This window comes from Chelonia mydas, chromosome 4 (genome assembly GCF_015237465.2).
Source record: "Chelonia mydas isolate rCheMyd1 chromosome 4, rCheMyd1.pri.v2, whole genome shotgun sequence".
In the NCBI taxonomy this organism is placed as follows: domain Eukaryota; kingdom Metazoa; phylum Chordata; order Testudines; family Cheloniidae; genus Chelonia; species Chelonia mydas.
In genome coordinates, this window is record NC_057852.1 from 15646809 (window position 1) to 15670658 (window position 23850).

The window sequence follows — 23850 nt, forward strand, 5'->3', positions numbered from 1 at the left end:
AAACATATTTTAGACTAATTTCTTGGATTAAAAAGAGTCCGTAGCTGACATGTCAACACAAAATAATCAGATCATTTATGAATATGTTGAACAGCACTGGTCCCAGTACAGACCCCTGGGGGACACCACTGTTTACCTCTCTCCATTTTGAAAATGGACCATTTTTTCCCTACCCTTTGTTTCCTATCTTTTAATCAGTTACTGATCTATGAGAGGACCTTCCCTCTTATCCCATAACTACTTTCTCTGTTAAGACCCTTTGGTGAGGCACTTTGACAAAGACTTTCTGAAAATATAAGTACGCAATATCCACCGGATCACCCTTTTCCACATGCATTTTGACCCCCTCAAAGAATTCTACTAGATTGGTAAGGCATGATTTCCCCTTATAATAACCATGTTGACTTTCCCAACAAATCATGTTAATCTATGTGTCTGATAATTCTGTTCTTTACTAAAGTTTCAACAAATTTGCCTGGTACTGAAGTTAGGCTTACTGGCCTGTAATTGCCAGGATTGCCTCTGGAGCTTTTTTAAAAAAAATTTTTTTTAATGTATACAGCAGTCTGGTAGTACTGTACCAAATCTTAGTTATAGAACATTGGGAATCACTTTACAAGATGCCCCAAAAGCCACAATCTCACCACTGAGGAAGAAGGCAGTGTTGGTTAAAAAACTTACCTTGTTGAGAGGAGAAGTGAAGGCAACTATAAAAACAACAAAAATGGAAGAAAGGGGAAATTGATAGAAATTGTAGAAAGTTGGTAAGGGAAGCAAAAGGACACAAGAAGAACTCTATGGCCAGCAGAGTTAAGGACAATAAGAAGTTGGTTTTTTTTTAAAGTATATTAGGATCTAACAGAATCCTGAAAATTATAGTGGTCCCTTACTAGATGGAAATGGTAGAATCATCAATAATAATGCAGAAAAGGCAGAACTGTTTGATAAATATTAGTGTTCTGTATTTGGGGGGAAAACAGGTGATATAGACTCATCATTTGTTGATAATACTCTTTCCATTCCACTAATATTTCTGGAGGATATTAAACAGGAGCTATTAAAGTCAGACATTTTCAAATCAGCAGGTCCAGATAACTTGCATCCAAGAGTTGTAAAAAGCTGGCTGAGGAGCTCGCTGGAGTGTTAATGTTGATTTTCAGTAAGTCTTAGATCACTTGAGACATTCCAGAAAATTGGAAGAAAGCTAATGTGCTATTTTTAAAAAGGGTAAATGGGATGACCTGGGTAATAGGCCTGGCAGCCTAACATCAATCCACAGCAAGATAATGGAGTGGCTGATATGGGACTCAATAAATAAAGTATTAAAAGCAGGGAAACATAATTAATGCCAATCAAATGGGCTTATGGAAAATAGATTCTGTCAAACTAACTTGATAACTTTTTTTAAATGAAATTACAAGTTTGGCCAATAAAGGTAATAGTGTTGATGTAATTTACGTAGACTTCTTTAAGAAGTTTGACTTGGTACTGCATGACATTTTGATTAAAAAATGTAAATGATATAAAATTAACACAGCACACATTAAATGGACTAAAATGGCTAATTGATAGGTCTCAAAATGTAATTGTAAATGGGATTTGTCATTGAGCGGGTGTGTTTTCCAGTGGGATCCTTCAGGGAACTGTTTTTACATTATTTAATATTACTACAATGACATGGAAGAAAATATAAAATGGCTGGTACAGTTTGTAGATGACACAAAGTTAAGGGATTGGTAAATAATGAAGAGGAGAGGACACTGATTCAGAGCAATATGGCTAAATGTAAACACATTCATCTAGGAACAGAGCATGTAGGCCATACTTACATGATGGGGGATTCTAAACTAAGAAGCACAGACTCTGTAAAAGATTTTGGAGTCATGGTGGATAATTAGCTGAACACGAGCTCCCAATGTGACGCCATAGCCAAAAGAGCTAATGTGATCCTGGGATGCATCAATGTGGGAATCTTGAGTAGAAAGAGAGGTGCTGGAATATTGTATTCAGTTCTGATGTCCACAATTCAAGAAGGATGTTGAAATTTGGAGAAGGTTCAGAGAAGATCCATGAGAATGACTGAAAGATTAGAAAAAGTCTCTTATACTGATGAGCTCTTTGAGCCTAATCTATTTTGCTTGAACACAGAAAACGTTAATCAAGTCATCCATTTAAGACTAAGTATCTACATATGGAACAAATATTTAATAATGGGCTCTTCAGTCTAGGAGTGAAAGGTATAACATGACTCAGTGGCTGGAAGTTGAAACTAGACCAATTCAGAAATCAGGCATAATTTTTTAACTGTGTGAGTAATTCCACCATAACCTTTGATAAATTGTTCCAATGGTTAGTTTCCACCACTGACAATTTTAAAATCAAGATTGGATGTTTTTCTAAAAAATCTGCTCTAGGGATTATTTTGGGGGAAGTTCTATGGTCTGTGTTATACGGGAGGTCAGACCAAACGGTCACAGTGGTCCCTTCTGGTCTTGGAATCTATGAACATGAAATCAAAGAATACTATGATCTGCCTTAGAGCACAGTTAAAAAAACTCTCAGCTCCTCAGACAGCAAAAGCTGCCTTTTTCTGACAAGATCTGCCCTGAAGGAGTCTGTAGTTAAGTAGTAGCATCATGGTTTTAGGTGCCAGTTGCTTTTTTCCATTTTCCTATTGGGGGGTGGGGGGAGAGAAAAGGGTGAGAGATAATTCCTCCAAACTGCATACTTGTATTGAAGTTTCACTTGAAGCAGCCTTTCTTGATTATATTATTTCCTTCCCAAGACACCTCAAAAATCCCTTTCGTTCCTCTATTTTCATACTGAAGAGGAGGAGTTCAAATTAATTACCAATGTCTTGGTTTCCCCGGACTGGTTTTACCAGAAACCATTATCTGTAATGTTTGACTTGACTTTCTTGATAGTTTTGCTTAGGCAATCAGTCTCATGAAGTTTACTGTGTTCAGGGGCTTATTCCTTCACCCACTTACTTCCCTGGTCCTCTCGCATGAGCGGAGAGCAACAATACCTGAAGTCCAAAGGTGCAAACAATTCGATGTTTATTGGGGTGAACTTCCAGCAAGCATGATTCCAGTTTCCTTCCTTAGTGTCCCCCTTCCCAGCTCTGACACCGTAGAGCCTTACACCTGTGTCCCTGTTCCCATTCCTGCCCTTAGCCAAACATGATTCCAATTTCCTCACTCCCCCCCACTCCCTTCCTGATTGACTACAGACTATATAGTAAAACTTGAGTTCTGCTTAGCTATACCTTAACCAATCATTTTACTGAAATTTAACTAACCAATCCTAACATGATTTAACCAATTATATCCCACCACCTTAATTAGTTTACACCCAGCAAAATTAATTGTACAGCAGACAGGAACAATCACAGAACCAGACAGACAGAGATTATACAGACAAACAATAGCAAAGTGGGAACTATAATGACAAAACAATACAGAAGTGAGGATTTCACATCCCAGCTATTGATAAGTGAGTTCTTGCCAGACAGGATGCTATCAAACTAAGTTTCCTGTTACATTTTCTAGGCACTTCTCTTTCTCTGGAAGTGATAGGAATACAATAATGTCCTGATAATGCTTAACAGCCCAATAGCACCTTATTTCAAGGTGACTAGTTTGGAATGTGAGGATCTGACCATTCGCTTCCCAGCTTATGGCTGCCTCTGCTGCTTAGCCAAAGGCCTTAGTCTGAGGCCCTGTTCTTAGGCTGTCACAGTAAGAGAAGGCCCTTACGCTGGCAGAGAGTGATTTTGATTTTCTCTTTTATACCTCTATAACTCTCCTTTCCTCTCTTTCGGGATCCTCCTGCCCAGGTATCCCTGGAAAAGCATAGGACATATGGCCACACATTTCTTGATAGGGCCAGGCATCAAGGTGGAAGGTGTCGATATTCCATTTGTCCCACTGCCCCTTGTGTAGTATAGTGCCCTGCACCTTCTCTTGTATGGACATACCACACCTATTCCAATTAGTGTTCCAGACTTCCCATTAGAGTGGGCCTGAGAAGGTTGGGTCCGGGTTGTCTAGCACACTGTAGGGTTTGGAGGGCTTATTACTTTACTTATAAGGTTATCTCCATATGCAACATAACACAAGTACAGTTAACAATACAAAATCCACAGCAACACTGATTCCTGACCACTGCAGTATGGTCCAACATCCAAGACACCCCCAAAACACTGCCTCTCCTCCTTTGACAGGGTCACGATCTTATGTGTCCAGTGGCTGGCAGTTGCAACAAGCTGCCCCTGCAGGTTTTGCTTGCTTTTGTCCATATCATAAGTCCATTGAATGTTCACAGAGAAATGGGATTGTCCAAACCAGCTTGACCACTTGGTATGGAATCAGGCAGTATGCCCTGGTTTGATTATTCACACCAATAAGATTCACAGATCCATTTGTGCACCAAAGTCCAGATAGCAGCATGTAGATGTGTGTAGTTTGGTTATGGGCTGGTGTAATTGTGCCCCCATTTCCAGGTACTACGGTAGCTATTACACAGGTGCTGGCCTCCTAGTTGAGCATCTCTTCCCCCACCTCCCTCGGTCAGCCTTTGGAAGCCATCCCCCACCCATGTCATGAGGTTTTCTGTTCCTTAAAACACAACAATGCTCGCAACAAGAAAAACACCACAGACAAACACAAATCCATGGTATTCTGCGTTATTTTTCCCGCTGGCGCCAGCTTGCTTGTAGAGTGTCTGAAAAACAAAAAACAATTTTCACCCCCCTGGTAGGGACAGATTATTGCTTAATAATAATATCACTTTCTTTTACAAATTTCCTTGCTAATTGCAGGAAAAACAGAATTACCACCTCCAGGCTGTCCTTATTTTGTTCTATGGTCAGGCTAGTGAATTACCCCACTCACTGATCATTTATGAAATTCATGAGGTGGTATACCTCAGTTTCCCCTCTTGTACAACAGACCATGTTTGCAATAGTTTCTCTGCTGTACCAAGCTTTAAGTTTATTCTCAGGTAATAGCTGAGACACAGCTTCAGATTTTAGCACTGTACACATCCTAGGAAAATGCACATTCCTTCCATAGTTTAATCTCCATAACATTAGCCATATTAATTTTACACAAGGTGTACCTGCCTCCCCCATGCCCACAGAGTTTTTATGCACACCCACCGAAGCAACAATCTGATCCCCCAGAGCCACCCCAAGTCTCAGTGTTCCCATCATTCCTCCTTTTCCTTTTCTTTTTCCTGTGCACACACACAAAATTCTCTTTTGCCTAACATCCCTTGCACCGTGATTACTCTTTTTTTACACAACTGTACCCCAATTACACTTCCATCTTGTACAACTAGACAACCAGGGGCAGCCAAGTTAAGTTCCAATAGAAACCCCTTACATCCTTCAGTAATTTTGATTACATTACCCAATAGTTAAATAATTTTGATCAGATTCTCTCTCCTCCTGCTGCCTGCAGCAGTCCCTTATAGACTATTTCTGTGGGGAAAGAGCCCATTTTCCTTCAGAATAGCTGTAAAGGCTTCTGGGGACAGAAGCATAGTGGTGGTAGTAGCCACTCTACCTAACCGCCTTGGATAAATTAATTACCAAGCTTCTATCCAATGTGACTGCATAGAGTTGCACATACAGTTACATTTATATAGCTGGGTTTTATCATTAAACAACTTCCTTCTTGTAACACCACAACTGTTACTCTTTTACCATTTCCACAACTCCCAAATGTTTACTTTCCTGCAAACCCTGTATCATCAATTTTTGCAAAAGCTATTTGTAACTTTTCACTCACTTCTAGGTGCCACAAGTACTCCTTTTCTTTTTTGCAAATACAGACTAACACGGCTGTTACTCTGAAACCATTCTTTAAATCACTTACTCCTACATTTAGTTCTTTAAGTAGTGCAATTTGTCTAACAACTTAGCCACCAAGTACAATTATTGCCACACAGCTGCCTTAACCTGTGCTGTCTTTACCTTGAGACTGTTCCAAGAGGCAGTAAAAAACTTTTGTCTCCATGGATCTTTTACTCCAAAAATTCCAGTGGAATACAGCAGACCTCCATCATACTTTGTCCAAAATAACCAAAAACATCTCACATAAGTATCCAAAAGTACCCTTCATTAAAACTTCAGAAAAACAAAAGCGTGTGGAAAGGCCGGGGGAGAGGTGTAAAGAAACCAATTAAGCCTGTCAGGTCAGTTTAAAGTATAGGCTACCAGCGGCCAATTAAGTAAACTGAGCAAAAGAAGGAAAAGAAGAAAAGGATATAGTTAGCTCTGAGCCAAGAGTAGGCTCCCTGGGTTGAAACAGTTGAGAACCCTTATCCCCAGGTTCTCATTCCGGCTCTGGGAGAAGAGTGGGGGTTGTTACCTGCTCCGGCAAACCCTGCCATTTTGCACTTTGAAACTTTCCTTTCTTTAAAAAAAAAAAAAAAAAAAAAAAAACTGGAATCATGCTCCCTGGAAGTTCACCCCAACAAACATCAGATTGTTTGCACCTTTGGACTTCGGGTATTGTTGCTCTCTGTTCATGCAAGAAGGACCAGGGAAGTAAGTGGGTGAAGGAATAAGCCCCTTAACATACTGTATTTCTGCAACACCTGCCTACTGTGCATGTCTGGTCAAACAGGATTTTAGAAGGGGTAATTTGCTTTCAAATAGCCCAAGGATTTCTACACTTGTGTGTCACAGGATTTTTCCAGGTTGATGGATGGACCAGATGTTTTAGTACTTGACAGAGCAACACTTTCAATACTGCAAATACAAGTAAACACCATAGGCAACATTTTCAAAAGATCTCAGCATCCAGAAGTTCCCACTGTTCTCAACAGGAATTCCTGTGTGCCAAGCACATTTGAAAATCTGTCATCAATTGTAGGTGATGTGCTCTTTCAAAAAATCTGACCTCATAAGTGCAAATGGAAGCTGTTTCAACAATTTCCACAATCAGAAAATGCTTTTCAACTCTATAGCTATACTATCACTGAAATGCAGACAACTCTGGGGCATAGGACATCAACTCTAGGGTAGGGTTGGGAGGAGTTTTATCACAATAACCTATTGAGGCAAACCCATTCTTAAGTACTATGGACTCTAATGGCATTCAAAGCATATAGGACATAGATAAACTGCATGGACCTCGGGTTTCCTGACTCAGAAGAAAGAAGACATGAGTTGAGCTTCCATGGATTTGAACTTGATGTTCATTTCTTTTCAAACTGTTTAACTTTGTTAGTGTATAAAAAACAGGCAGTAAATGGAAGCAAAAGCTTGCTGTGACAAAACAGTTTAGCATTACCTCCAACCACAGGATGAGTTGTGTCCACTTCTCACACAAGCTATTCTTAATTCACTGCAGTTACACAGGTGTTATGAGAGGGTCTATAAAACATGCATCAAAGTGCAAAACATATGATGATACTCCTGCATCTGGCTTGGGAACGTCTGGTGTTCCATGTTAAGAGAAAGTATCAAAATGCCACTATATAAATCCATGATTCACTCACCTTGAATACTTTGTGCAATTATGGTTCCCTCATCTCAAAAAAAAAAAAATATATATATATATATATATTAGAAGTGGAAAAAGTACAGAGAAGGGCAACAAAAATTAGGGGTATGAAACAGCTACTCTATGAGGAGAGATTAAATAGACTGGGACTGTTGAGCTTGGAAAAGAAAGATGACTGGGGGGAGAGGGGAATATAATAAAGGGCCATTAAAAAAAATAATCACAAATCGTATAGAGAAAGTGAATGAGGAAGTGTTAGTTACCCCTTCACGTAACACATGAAGAAGGGATCACCCAATGAAATTAATTGGTGGCAGGTTTAAAACTAACATAAGGAAGAACTTCTTCACACAAAGCACAGTCAACCTTTGGAGTTCCTTGCCGGGGTTGCTGTCAAGGCCAAAAGTATAACTGGGTTTTAAAAAGAATTAGATAAGTTTATGATGGATAGGTCTATCAATGGCTACTAGCCAAGATGGTCAGTGACACAACCCCATGCTCCAGGTATCCCTAACCCTCTGATGGCTAGAAACTGGGATTGGACGACAGGGGATGGATCACCCAATAAATTGCCTTGTTCTGTACACTCCCTCTGAAGCATCTGGTACTGGCCACTGTTGGAAGACAGGATCCTAGGCTAGATGGACCATTGGTTTGACATAGTAAGGCCGTTCTTATGTTCTTCTTGATAGTTCTCCAAAACAAGTTCTTTGAATTGAGTTAGTTACAGAAGCCAGAACATTGTCTTTCACTTTCATACCAAATGCCTTGGGGGCTTTTTACAGCAAAGTTGAAACTGCTTGTTATAATGCTTAATTGTGTGTGACCTCCAGTAGCCACACACAAATAAAATAAAACCAGTGAACTCCATGCTAGACTGAATGGATGTAAAAGCTACATTAATCTAGGAAATGGAGAAGCACATGTATAATAATAGGTCTTGGGTTCAGTACAATATATGCAATGTAAGGCCCTGACTCTGTAAAGACTTTCCCATATGCTTAACTGTACAAATGGTGTAGATCCATTGGTAAGTCTTTCAGGTGAGAATGTCAGATAGAAATCTTGATCACTTTAATAAAAGTTCCCATGGCACTTGGACAGATTGAGGGTCCCAAATTTTAGTTAGGCAATTACTTTTCACTTTCCTAACATTCCCCTTGAAGTTTGAATTGGAGAAGGTATTCTTCACTTCCTGTCCCAAAGCTCCTGATCATACTCCTGTTGAAATCAACAGGAGCAAAAGGGCTAAAACAGCCACATTTCAGTGTTGGATGAAGTGACTCCCTGTGAACACTGGAATGGTTGTCAGTCACTGTTGGCGAATTGCTCTTTCATTCTTACAGTATAGTAGACCTGTCTCCCTTTGGAATTACTGATGATTTGTTAACATCTATGTCTGTACATCCTGATAAAGGCAAGAGTATGTGGGATATGATAACTTGTTATTTATTGTTAAATGCCAATAACGTGGTTGTCCCAATACAAAACAGAATGTCTCTGCGCCAAAGACTTCATTTAAACAAGGTAGATACAAATAGGTGAGGTGAAGAAATCCAGATGGAAGCACACCGTAGTTTTTATTTATAAGATATATTGTTGACTCACTTTTCATAAGTTTTTGCCCTTTCTCCCTTCAAATCCTTGTTAAAATCTTTGTCGAACAGCTCAGGAATGGCTGTCCATGAAAGTACAAAGATGGCTGTGGGAGTCTCCATCTCCTAATGTCTTCAGATCAAGACTGGATGCCTTTCTGGAAGTTATGTTTTAGTCAAGACACAAGTTACTGGGCTCATTACAAGGGTAACTACATGAAATTTAATGGCCTGAGATTCACAGATGATTGAATTAGATGATCTGTGCATCTATGAAAAAAAACAAACAAAACAAAACAGATGAATGGGGAATTGAGAATGGCATTATTAGCAGAGAGGAAAATGGCAAGAGAAGAGAAGAAATCCCAGCCCCTCTGACACAATGAGAGCTTTGCCATTGACTGCTGCAGGGGCAAGATTTCGTCCCATATCTGTGGGTCTGGAAGGATGATATTTTTATCAGCCAATGTCACTGGATATTGGGATTTCTTTTCCAGGACCTTTTCCACTTGCTTCCCAAGAAATTAGCTGAAATCCAGATTTGTTATTGGCATACAGCACCACTACGCTGAGGTGATTAAGTGTAAATGCAGTGGAGTGTGTATAGGGGTTTACCACAACTTCAAAAATAGATAGTCTATATGCAGGCATGTGCATTATATAAACAAATTCTGAACAGTCCATAAGCTACAAAATATGCTAGTAAACAAAACTGCCGCTGCAAACTTATCACACATTATTCTTCTTACTATTTCTTTATTTACTAAATACATGTTATTTACAAGGCCACTTACGACTTCATGCTTAGTCCACCGTTAACCTCTGTTTCCTTACTTCTATTTTCTTTCGTTGTTCATGCAAGGCCTAAACTGGATACAAACCGACAAAAAAAGTTTCCATTGATAAACATCGAAAATTTACAGATCACATTTTTCTGACTTTGCCTGCTTGATAGAGTTTGTTTTAAAGATATTTACTTTATATTTTGACATGTGACGTTAACAATGTGTTTTAATGATTAGAGAGCTTTAACTTTTTGAATCTCACCATCTCCTGTCATTAAGTAGCAGTAGTCCACCGCTGCATAATTTCCCATAACTGTGAAAAGCTAAATAGATATTAGGGGGAAAATGCTTAACAAAAATCTATAATTATCCATCAAAATTATAAAAAAAAAAGTAAAAATCAAATTCTGCCAAGCCTAAATGATGTACTGTACTATGGGATGATTTACATGACTGAATGCACGAAATCTCCGTGCGATACTTTTGTGCCATACAGTTTAGCTGTACAATAATGCCTGAATTCTCCTATAAGTTTAATCAATATGTTTTCTGGTGGCTTGATCCAAAGGCTAGTGAAGTCAGCAAGGGAAGGTGTCTTTCCATTGACTTCAGTGCACTCTGGATTAGGCTCTTGATGCTTTTAGTTTGAGGTGAGAGTTGTATGTAATGGACTGAAATTGTAGATGGGTTGTTAAATCTACACAAATAAAAATCTCCTAATTTAGGTTCTCTACAGTTGAATGTCTTCCAGAACGTCATTTTATTCAGCAGTTGCCTGGTTGTACAGTCAGAAAGGTGACTGGTTACTCTTTTGTCTTCAGACTTATTTAACTGCTTAATGACTATAATTTAAACTCCATTTTATTCAGATTCCATATGATTGTGAAAGTGGCTTTGAAAGTATGCACAGAAGTTCCCCCCCCTTTAAACATACTTTACAAAAACCACAAGTAAAGCACTGCTTAGAATTATCTTGTCAATTAAATGTGCAAATCATTTTGAAATAAAGTGTCAAAAATGCACAGTGGATGAAAGACACCTTCAAGCGACAAGCCGTTATTAAAAGAGAAACGGAGAACTTCATGCAAACTGCTACTTACATGGCTATGATCAGACAAGTATATGACCTTTGAAACATACAGCTCAGTCTCAGACAATTTAACTTGCACTGAAGGGAAATCATTGCCAGAAAAGCACTGAGGCTGATTGTGCTGCCTTTTACACTGGCATAATTCTATTCATTTTATAGGGTTAGTCCTGTTTCACACCAGTGAAAATGAGAAAATCAGACTTCATGATCTTTAATTGCTAAAATTATAAACTGCAAAAGAGACACTCAACTCAGCACAATTCCATGCAACACATTCCAAGGGATTTTCAAATGATACATAGAACATGGCTAGAGAGGGGTTTACTTTGTCAATTTAAGGGAGGAAAGGAAATAGATTTGCAAAAAGGTTGTAGATGCAAAATAGATTTCTGATACTAGGACAGAACATATCATGTTGCCTCTATATGAATCCATGGTACACCCACATCTTGAATACTAGTGCAGATGTGGTCACCCCATCTCAAAAAAAATATTGGAATTGGAAAAGGTTCAGAAAAGGGCAACAAAAATTATTAGGGGTATGGAACGGCTTCTGTATGAGGACAGATTAATAAGACTGGGACTATTCAGCTTGGAAAAGAGACAGCTACAGGGAGATATGATGGAAGTCTATAAAATCATGAATGGTGTAGAGAAAGTAGATAAGGAAGTGTTGTTTACTACTTCTCACAACACAAGAACTAGGGGTCACCAAATGAAATTAATAGGCAGCAGGTTTAAAGCAAATAAAAAGAAATATTTCTTCACGCAACCTGTGGAACTCCTTGCCAGAGGATATTGTGAAGGCCAAGACCATGACAGAGTTCAAAAAAGAACTAGATTAATTCATGGAGGATAGGTGCATCAATGGCTATTAGCCAGGATGGGCAGGAATGGTGTCCCTAGCCTTTGTTTGCCAGAAACTGGGAATGGGTGACAGGGGATGGATCACTTGATGATTACCCTGTTCTGTTCATTCCCTCTGGGACACCTGGTACTGGCCACTGCCAGAAGACAGGATACTGGGCTAGATGGATCCTTGGTCTGACCCAGTATGGCCATTCTTATACAGTAGCTATATCAACATCAGTGGAGTTCAGCCCACTCACATCTGAGCTGAAATTGTACTACAGAATTCTAGTACAAAGAGCACATAAAATCCTCAAACAAAAGTAGTAAATCACAAACAGTAGCCATACTCAATATGCCACATATTAAGACCAGCATGTACTAGTTTCCTGGTCCCCTCATCTTTCTTAGTATGGAAGTAGAACCCGAGTAAGCTATTTGCCCTGCCAGCAAGCTTACTCAATAAAGACAGTAGGGCCAGCCTTACAAACGGTGTGAGTTCCAGGAGAAGAGTTTTTGTTTGTCGGGGGAAGAAAGGGCGTCAGAGGAAATCAGACCATAAATTGCCTCCTCTTCCAGTCCTGTTGTGGGGATGATGTGAGTAGACTGGTGCTGGATTTTTTTCCTCCTCTTCCAGGGCCATTGCTGGAGAAGGAAACAGAGCTCAGCCATGAGCTGCAGAGCTTTCATGGCCTCCAAAAACCTCAGCCCCAACTGATCACTAGGGTCCTGCATTCATTAGCATGACAGGGTGTATCCTTATGTTCACCATTTTTACAATACTGTGATATACTTTATACAAAGTATGCCTTGTGAGAGATCATTTGAAAAACTCACAATCTGCTGAACATTAGTATCCTGGTAAAATGTGTGAGGAAACACTGTATGTAAAGTTATAAAATTCTACCGTTTAAGACATATTCCAAGTCTGGGGAAAGAACTTCAAACCAGTTCCCCAGAGACAAAAGGCTAGCCAGCACCTCAGCCAGGTGTCAACAAAATCAAATGGACTATTACTTGGTTAAGTGGCAATTCTTTGGCAGGAATAAGGGTCTGAGCAAGAAATTTACATATTGCCAGACAGACTTGCTGTCACCTGAACCCCCGTTGGAAATGATTCTCAAAGGAGAGAAACGCTCTAAGAAGGGAAACAGAGGACACAAATCACCTCTCTCCCCTCATCTCTACTCACAGCATCAACAATATTTGAAAGATAAAGAAAGCATCTTTGAACTGGAGGAGGGGTCCTGGCTAAGAAGTCCAGCCATACTGCCATAAGCATAAAACAAAGGGGTTTCTCCCACCATAAGTTCACTTAGCTTGTTAAGTTAAGTATTAGTTTGCATTTTACCTTTTATTTCTATGTAACCTATTCTGACTTATGACTCATTACTTGTAATCACTTAAAATCTATCTTTCTGTAGTTAATAAGCTTGTTTTAGCTAAATCAGTGTGTGTTTGGAACCTCCATTTGAGAGAACAGGGCTTGTGCATATACATTTCTATTAATAAAATGACAGGCTCTCTATGAGCTTGTCTTGTCCAGAAGGAAAGAACTGAGTAGTACAAGAAGCACATTTCTTTGGACAAATCTGGGGCTGGGAATTTGCTGGTTTCACTCTGCAATATAATTCAGGACTGGCTGACCTACAGCACTAGTATAACTCAGCTGGGAGTAATTGACATGCTAGAGGCTGTGTTTGAGCAGTTGTTCTCAGAGCACAGCAGTGTAAAAGGCACCCAAGGTTGGAGAATTGAGGTGACACTGCTCTTCAGCAGTCCAGATTGGACCCTGGGGAATGTCACAAATTGGAAAGTGGGTTTTGTTTAAAACCATGCTTGCCAGGATTGACATTGACCAGCTAACACTTTTTTAAAGGTGTTAAGTCCTTTCTAGCAGTAGCGGTTAAAGATATGTAGTTAAAGTGCGTGCAGAGGGGACGCTCAGAGTCATACAGTGTGTTTATCTATGTGACAAATATGGCACTTTCCTGCAATATACTGGACAAACCTTACTGAATTAAAAGTATCTTAGGAGTTCATTGTATCAAAAAGAAATGTTTATGTATTATTGTGGAATTTTATGTAATGTTTCCAGGGGTGGAGACATGGCAAATGTAAACCTTGGAAAGCGTTAGGAGCTTCAAAAGACTATTGCAAATAGCATGCCAGACAAGAATGCACTTTAAAGTTGAATGGATTTCCTCAGGAAATCTTTAGGAGGTGTGTGTAAATGTACCCCCACCACTAATGCAACAACTCACCCTTTTGAAGCTTCACCCTAAGGTGGGGACCTTTGACTGCTGATCACCTGGTACATGAAGATGCAATTAGAGGCCCAATGAACAATTAAGGGTGTGCTGGGTCTGAGCCAAGACGGTTATGAACTTTGTAACGTCACAGAAAACCCTTGGTGAGGTTTGAAGGACTGACTCCGAGCCAAGCCCTTGTTGGAGTAGGGGTGATTACGGATAAGCTTTTTAGTATGCATGGAGGCTCTTATTTTTTCCTCTGTAATGCATTAACCTTATGAATAAGTGTGTTTGCTTAGGAAAAGCTGTGTGGTACCTTATAATTGTGAGCAATTATGCTGTTTGTAGCCTCTGAAGGGAATGCAAAGCTGGCCTGTTTAGGCAGTCTGACTTGCTGGGGAATTCACAGCATAGACAGAGAACCATGCAGCCTGGAAGGACCCCACTCAGTAGGAAAAGAGACACAGATCTCCACCCAAGAGACGTGATGACTGAGGAGCCTGGAGCCTAGAGTGGACACCCTTCCTGGACCACAATGGGGAAATAGAGGTGCATTTGCCTGGAGATGTGACAGCCTACATTAGCACTTTTCAGGAAGTCTCTCACTGGTAGGAGTGCTAGGTAAGCCATCAGTGTTTTTTCAGCATGTTGTCTAGGCACATTCTGAGTCACAAAAATAATAACTATGGGTCTAAGCCTGAAGTCTTTACTCAAGCAAAAATCCCATTGTATCAATGGAAATTCCCATTAAAGACAATGGGATGGACTTCTGCCTGAGCCAGGACTTTGGGACTAGGTCCTTAGCCCAAGCAACTTGACTCTTAGCTTTGGTCTTCACTGGTTTCTCATGTGCTGTGCTAGACAGTGCTGGCAAGAAGTAGTTCTTGCCTTTGGACAGAGGATCCCAAGCAGGAGTAGATGTAAAGAGCTCTCTTCTTCGAGGACAAAGGTTAGTTGACCTATCCTGGAAAAGACTGTGTGAATTTCACAAAAAAAACAAACAAACAGTCTTGCACAATAAGAATCTCTGTTAAAGCCAGCTTAGAAAAAGGGACAATTGTATTAAAACAACATAATATGGAAGCAGATTTAGCCTTAATTCAAATATTAATCTAGACAGCTAGAGACTTACTGGTATGAAAAGAGAAGTTAGAAATAGCATGTTGCATCCGCAGGTCATGATCTACTAAAGTTTGGCCACAGCTTCCTTGCTGATAAGCTGCCATTCAGCACATCAGTCTCAAGCATGGCTCTACTAAAAAGCTTTGCTGCTTGAACTATAGTGGTATAGTTCGAGTGGCAAATTCCCCTCCTCTAACGTGGATGCAATTATATCAATATAAAATAGTATACTGGTATAGCTTATTCCAGCCTGGGGAGCAAAATAAGCTATACAGTATAAGGCACATAATGTCAGGAGGGGGTGCCTTTGCCTGTCAGTGCCCCCTTGCAGGGGAATGGGGACCTACACCAATCTAAATCCATGCCACCACACCCAATTCTGCATTTGTCAAGGCCCTGTTATGACCCAGCCTTCTAGCTGGGTCATTAATGGTCTGTGCCCCCTTCAAGGTGATGGAGGGTCAGAAGTCCCATGACTGTAGTGGGAGCTAGTCAACTCCAGGTCTCCTGGGTTCAGTGCCTTCTTCTCCAGAGTCCTTGGCTAGAGCCAAGAGGGGAGCTCAGTCCCACTCTCTCCACTGGGTTCCAGCTCAGGGCCCTTGTTGGGAGCTGCCAGAACTAATCCTTCTCAGCCCCTTTCTGCTCCCTGAGCTACTTCCTACCTTTCCTCCTCTGTAGGCCTCCCTCTTTGGAGTGTTGGCTTGTCCCTCAGCTTCTCCTCATGCAGCTGGAAGGACACCTCTCTGACAGCTTCCATTCTCCTCAAGAGTCCCCCTCTAACAGAGGTCCTTAGCCTTTTATCAGACAAAGGTGCTTTCCTGCCTAATTAACTGCCTCCTAGTGACTCAGTGAGTTAACGACTCCCAAGAGAACCTGAACTACCTCATTCCCCCTTGTGGAGCCTGTCAGAGGTAGGCTGGGCCCCTGACCCCTTCAGAGAGCCCACTGACGGACACCATTATACCAGTATAATTGCACCCACACTAGGGTTTGTATCGGTATTACTGATACAGTTAAAAACACACATACCTTACTGACATAGCCACACCAGTATCACTTTTCTAGTGTCAACCAGGCCTGCGTCCCACTATTGTAGAAAGTGCCAATAGCTTCCTTTTGTCAGAGAGACTTCCCTGGTATATCAACAAGTATTTTAAAACATTAGTTTTATTACAGTAGCACTTAAAGGCCCAAGCCCCTTGTGCTAGGCACTGTGCAAACATAACAAAAAGACAATCTCTGCCCCAAAGATCTTATAGTCAGTGCTAGCCTGCCTTTCCATTCTGATTATGTCATTATTAGGTTGTGCATATAGGATCCAAACACAGGTAACTGCCCCAAGATAAGTATATCTTGTTTTCCTTCTCCTCTACCTTCCCACTTTAATTTCAAAAGCTATATTGAACTCAGACTAGAGTCACTGAGCCACACATTCCATGGTCATTGCTTAATCCTGGCTCAGAGGAAAGGCCACCTCTAGATCTATTCTTGTCCAGCCAAAACTAAACCCCTTTTCCACTCCCACCCCAGATATACTTGTCCTTCCTGGAAGAGAGCTTTTAGAATGCCGATTAGGCTTTCATGGACCTGTCTCAGGGTTTTACTTGAAGCAATTCGTCATACATCCTCTGTCGATCCTGAATTTACAGAGACAGGCACATACTTTTCAGTAACACCCTGAGCTTGATTCACCTCCACTAGCACAAGGGAGTGCACGTTACAGACCTCTGTGATAGATGCACCAGCAGGGACATTTAACTCAAAGAAGAGGACACCGGATTCACTGCCACCCTCCTCTGCGAGTTCTGCCAAGGGAGGGAGCTTTATATGCCAGCAGGGATCCGAATCAGTGCATTTTCCGGGTGCCCCTGCCATGATCCCGCTCCACCAAAGGGCCTAAAGCCCACTGAAGTTATGCAAAGATTCCCATTGAATTCAGTGGGATCGGATCATGTCCTTTGCTGGCAGCACTGCCTGGTCCTGGCCCTCTCCCTTTACAAGTTGCAAATACTACAGTAGAGTTCTCCAATAAAAACACACCGTATTTTATATGTAAATGAGTTTAATGAAACATTTTTATTCACATCAGGTTTGGAACAAAATTAACAAACTGAAATATGGAGCCTAACCTACACCGGCAAAGCACCTCTTTAAATGGTGCCTGCTAGAAACACTTTTCGTATGAGGTCTGCTTACTGATTATAAAAAGAGGAAGAAGAAGTTTTCTGCATTATTACAGAAACACAGGAAATGGAAATTCAGTCAGGGGCCCTTATCATACAACAGACAGACTCTCTTTGTATTGGATACTTTACCCACATTTTTCAGCTCAACTTGAATTACATTTGGAGAAAATACTGATTAACAGATGAGCTGTTCTCTGCTCGATCATCATAGAAATAAAGGGTGTTTTCAAACTAATGCATAGTTTTTCCAAAACCAGGCATTAGCTTCCTAAATATCAAAGGGAAGCAGCGTGGCATCATCAACAGGGTTAATTAATGTTCATAAAGTGTCTAGAGATTGTTGGATAAGAGTTACATATGTATAAAGATTTCACACTGGACAACTTCTCTTATTATGCAAGAACCCTGTCTGGTGATCAAAGGGCAATAATGTAGCTAAATTGGTAACCAGCAATATAGCACTCAGCCAACACTTTTCAAAGTACACAACACGGAGCAATAAAATATGGCAAAGCATAGAATTATGGGACATCTACCTGTGCTTGATGGCTGCTGTAATAGGCCAAGGTTGAGAATAAGTTATAATCACAGTGTGCCAAATAAATACTGTACTGCTTTGTGCAAACAGTTTGTTTACACTAAAAACATGAGGGAACCTGGTAAAACCTGTTAAAGCTAATGTTGATAAGTCGTTTCTGTCTTCATCATAACTTTCCACATTTATATTTGAGACTGAAATTTTCCATCCTTGGCCTCTGCACAAAAGTGAATCTCCCATCTTTTAAAAGTGATGGGAGAGTGGTAAAATATATCCATACTTCAAAAGTGGCTATAATAATAAAAGCAATTGGAGTTTGAAGCTTGGCAAGAACACAGTACTCAGTGAGGTCTACTACCATTCTAGTCTTTTAAGCAAAGATAACAAGCATTGAAAGTTTCTGCACAAGCTAAGGTTTTCCCCCTTATAAAGCCTAATGGAAGCTCCATCCTTTTTTGACGTATCGACTTCAATGGGATTAGCATACTCACAAGCTTAAAGATAAGCACACACTAGAGTGCTTCCTCAAACTGGACCCTCCTGGTAGGATGAGGGCATATCATGATTCCCCTGAGTGTGCCCTTGCAGCTGGTAGGCTTATTTTCTCCCTTTCTACTCAAAGACTCCAACATAAGTTCTCTTCCATCCAAAATTACCTTGACTTGGAGTTGGTTTGTTATCCCACATAGTGCAAGCAGTCCTTGAAAGCCCAAGATACATTCTGTTTCTCCCACACAGTGCACATAGTGTATGTAGCTAAGAAACTGTTATAACTTTGTTTTCACTGTACTGAGCCTTTAAATTTCCAAGGAATATCCATCTCCAGAAGCAGCTGCTGTTCTGTGAGGCACAGCATGTTACAGAGGAGATAAACTATGGTTTCCTACAGGATCTGAACTATGTTATATTCTTTTTTGTTGCACCCTTTCATCCAAAATAAGTCACTCAGAATAAAAGAGCAGCAGTTGCTCTTTGAAAAAACTGTTGTTACTGAACTTTGTTACTGTATAAGTGCACTGACAGCTCCTGTCCGCCTGAGGAGCTAACCAAGATTTTGAGTTTTCCCTCATTACAATTCCAACGTTGAAGAGTGGGTCATTTATGTTGCTGAGGAGCAGTTGCTCTTGCAATCTTGCTCCACCATTTGCAGGGTCTCAGTCAATTAGGGAGGAGCAACTGAGAGTTACCAAAAGAAACTACAGCATTTGCTCAAGAAACTCCCTGAAAAAGCACAAGATCAAATCCGCACAGACACACCCCTGGAACCTCGACCTGGGATATTCTATCTACTACCCAAGAGCCATAAACCTGAAATCCTGGGCGCCCCATCATCTCAGCCATTGGCACCCTGACAGCAGGATTGTCTGGCTATGTAGACTCCCTCCTCAGGCCCTATGCTACCAGCACTCCCAGCTACCTTCGAGACACCACTGACTTCCTGAGGAAACTACAGTCCATCGGTGATCTTCCTGATAACACCATCCTGGCCACTATGGATGTAGAAGCCCTCTACACCAACATTCCACACAAAGATGGACTACAAGCCGTCAAGAACACTATCCCCGATAATGTCACGGCTAACCTGGTGGCTGAACTTTGTGACTTTGTCCTTACCCATAACTATTTTACATTTGGGGACAATGTATACCTTCAAATCAGCGGCACAGCGGTACCCGCATGGCCCCACAGTACGCCAACATTTTTATGGCTGACTTAGAACAACACTTCCTCAGCTCTCGTCCCCTAACGCCCCTACTCTATTTGTGCTATATTGATGACATCTTCATCATCTGGACCCATGGAAAAGAAGCCCTTGAGGAATTCCACCATGATTTCAACAATTTCCATCCCACCATCAACCTCAGCCTGGACCAGTCCACACAAGAGATCCACTTCCTGGACACTACAGTGCTAATAAACGATGGTCACATAAACACCACCCTATACCGGAAACCTACTGACCGCTATTCCTACCTACATGCCTCCAGCTTTCACCCTGACCACACCACACGATCCATTGTCTACAGCCAAGCTCTGCGATATAACCGCATTTGCTCCAACCCCTCAGACAGAGACAAACACCTACAAGATCTCTATCAAGCATTCTTACAACTACAATACCCACCTGCGGAAGTGAAGAAAAAGATTGATAGAGCCAGAAGCATTCCCAGAAGTCACCTACTACAGGACAGGCCTAACAAAGAAAATAACAGAATGCCACTAGCCGTCACCTTTAGCCCCCAACTAAAACCCCTCCAACGCATTATTAAGGATCTACAACCTATCCTGAAGGATGACCCAACACTTTCACAAATCTTAGGAGACAGGCCAGTCCTTGCCTACAGACAGCCCCCCAATCTGAAGCGAATACTCACCAGCAACCACACACCACACAACAGAACCACTAACCCAGGAACCTATCCTTGCAACAAAGCCCGTTGCCAACTGTGCCCACATATCTATTCAGGGCATACCATCACAGCGCCTAATAACATCAGCCACACTATCAGAGGCTCGTTCACCTGCACATCTACCAATGTGATATATGCCATCATGTGCCAGCAATGCCCCTCTGCCATGTACATTGGTCAAACTGGACAGTCTCTACGTAAAAGAATAAATGGACACAAATCAGATGTCAAGAATTATAACATTCATAAACCAGTCAGAGAACACTTCAATCTCTCTGGTCACGCAATTACAGACATGAAAGTTGTGATATTACAACAGAAAAACTTCAAAACCAGACTCCAGCGAGAGACTGTTGAATTGGAATTCATTTGCAAATTGGATACAATTAACTTAGGCTTGAATAGAGACTGGGAGTGGCTAAGTCATTATGCAAGGTAACCTATTTCCCCTTGTTTTTTCCTACCCCCCTCCCCGGACGTTCTTGTTAAACCCTGGATTTGTGCTGGAAATGGCCCACCTTGATAATCGTACACATTGTAAGGAGAGTGATCACTTTAGATAAGCTATTACCAACAGGAGAGTGGGTTTGTGTGTGTGAAAAAGGGCGGGGGGAGAAAACCTGGATTTGTGCTGGAAATGGCCCACCTTGATTATCATACACATTGTAAGGAGAGTGATCACTTTAGATAAGCTATTACCAGCAGGAGAGTGGGGTGGGGGGAGAGAAAACCTTTTGTAGTGGTAAACACCCATTTTTTCATTGTTTGTATGTATAAAAGCATCTTCTGTATTTTCCACAGTATGCATCCGATGAAGTGAGCTGTAGCTCACGAAAGCTTATGCTCAAATAAATTGGTTAGTCTCTAAGGTGCCACAAGTACTCCTTTTCTTTTTGCGGATACAGTTTGTGATCCTCTTTTGCCGCACTGATGAGAAGGAGCCCTTCTCATGCAACATTGCGTAGGAGAAACATAAGTGGTCCATGCTCTTTTAACAGGTTTTCTTCTTCAAATTATTTAGTTAGTTACATATATATGAATGATATTTGGGAAGTTTTTAATTAGGTTTAAATCATTGGGTGAAACAAAAGCAACTTCTATGTTCAGGTGGAAAGCCAAACCCGTATTTTTTAAAAATGAAATGTTTGGGTTTAATCATTTAAAAAAAATGAATTACTGCAATTACTTAGGTTTATTACCGGAAGCAGTTGATATGTATGGCCTGTTATGCTATTTCATTCAGGGGCCTGAAAGCGTGTTTACATCTGTATTGTATGTTGACATTGCAAGATGCACTTCACCAAGTAAAGAGCATTGATGCCATTAAGAATTTGAATAGAAATTGGAGTCAAGAGCATTATTCTGCAAACGTTCACTAGTGTAAGCAGTGTTTGGTACTGTGCGTAGTTCATTTCAATGTAGCTAACAGTAAGCACTGCCCTTAGAAGAGGCTGATCATTAGAGGTGAGATCACTTTAGAGGCTGAAATTGGGTTTAATCCTTAAAGTACCGGCCCTAGTTATAATATAGTCAGTAGTCATTCCACATATCCCACTTTGCAGGAGTGCTGTGAGGATAAGGCTTGGGAGATGTTCAGATACCACAGTGATAAGGATGATATAAGTACTTAGATAGACACATTGACAGAGAGCAATATGGGGAAGTTTGCAGTGCACCTGACTGTCTTGTGGAGTAGAAGGCTTTGTTTTCTGAACCTGGGAAACTTCATAAACACTAGCATAATTTTAGCTATTGGTTAAAACCATTTCCTTTCTGTTTGCGAATCTTGTCTCCACCCTGCCACCTCCGCCCCGAAGTGTTATATATGAAAGCTGTACACTGAGGTCCTTGGCAGTGCCTGTAAATAACATGCTATGGAAAGATGCATAGGTACAGTGATGCCAATGCTCGTGATATTCGGTTTGTCTTAAAGCCTCAGCTCCTGAATACATGTGACTACGACATCTCAACTTTCATTTAATTTTTTTTCCAGCCCTTGTGGTGGCACAGAAAAGCTTGAAAACACAAACCTGAATGGCTCCAACACTGGAAGACAAACAAAATGTTATTTTTCAACCAATCTTTTGATTTTCTGGGCCTGACTCATGATTTTTGAACATGTGGCATTGGTGTTATTGACCCACATAGAATAACAACACAGGAGGGTGGATAAGTCATAAATGTCCTGTAGCCGTGTTGAGGGAGAGACAGGGGTGCTGGAACAATTTGTATAGTGGGGGTTCTGAGAGCCTTTGAACCAAACTGTAAACCCTGTATATGGTGGAAACTTCTTCAAGTCAGGGGGTGCTCCAGCACCCCTAGTTCCAGCACCTATAGGGAGAGATGTTTTTGGGGGGGGGAGGTAAGTTTCCTCAAAGGACTGTGGGTTAACGGTGCTGTCCTGCAGTGTTATTTGGGAGGAAATGTGGGTGCTGTCTCTGACTTTACCCCGACGGATGTGCATGTAGGGATGGGTGACAGTGAATCCTGTGCCACTCAGGCCTTGTCTACACTACAAATGCTTTACCAGTATACCTATACCAGCAGATTCCCCCTAGTATAGACACAGCTTATGCCAGCATATGGAGTTTTTCCTGCTGGTAGAGTAACACCATCTCCCCGAACAAGGCTAGCTATGCGATGGGGGCACCCTCCTGTTGGCATGGCAGTGCCTACATTAGGGATGTTGCTGGCACAGCTGCTTCTACACTGGGCATGTTGCCACTGGGGGTGTGGTCGGCACAGCTGTCTATGCCATGGGGCAACGGCGGCCACAGGGCCGTGGCTGCGCCGGGGTGTGTGTACGTGCGACGGCGGCCGGGCTGTGTCGGGCAGCGTAGCCTGGTCTCAGTCGTTTGGGTCATGGCTGTAGCACCAGGCTGGAGCTGCCTGATGGCCACTGTGGCCCCCCACCGCCAGTCCCTCAGCTGCACCCGGGACCAGGACTCAGCAGGGACCTGCCCCATTGGGCCTGATCCTGCAACGGCAGAAGCTGGGGTTCACTCTGCACCTGTCAGGCCCGGGCCCCAGTGGGGCTCCCCCGCAGCAGTTCAGTGGGAGCCGGGCCCCGTTGCAGGATCGGGCCCATGGAAGCCAACGGCACAACAGCCAGTGCCCTCGCAGGGCGCAGGATCGGGCCCTGCACGAGCTGAAGCCCTCATCGCAGCGCGCCCCCGCCTCGCGGCCGCGCGCAGCAGTTGCTAAGGCCTGGAACTGGAGGTGTGTCCGTGTGTGTCCCCGGCCGGCCAATCGCAGGCAGCTGTCGTCACCGCCGACCAATCTCAGACTCGGAACAACAACAACATCGAGAAGGAAGGAGGGGGACGGCTCTATCCAATCAGCGAGCAGGATTCACGGACCAATCAGCGCGCAGGACGATTTGGGCGGACTTTTCAAAACGGAAAAAAAAAATCTCCGGTCCCTTTAAAAGTGTGATTCGATTTAGTTTCCGTCTCCTTCCGCGTCCGCACCTGGGTAAACACCCGGAGAAAGCTCTCTGCCAGGG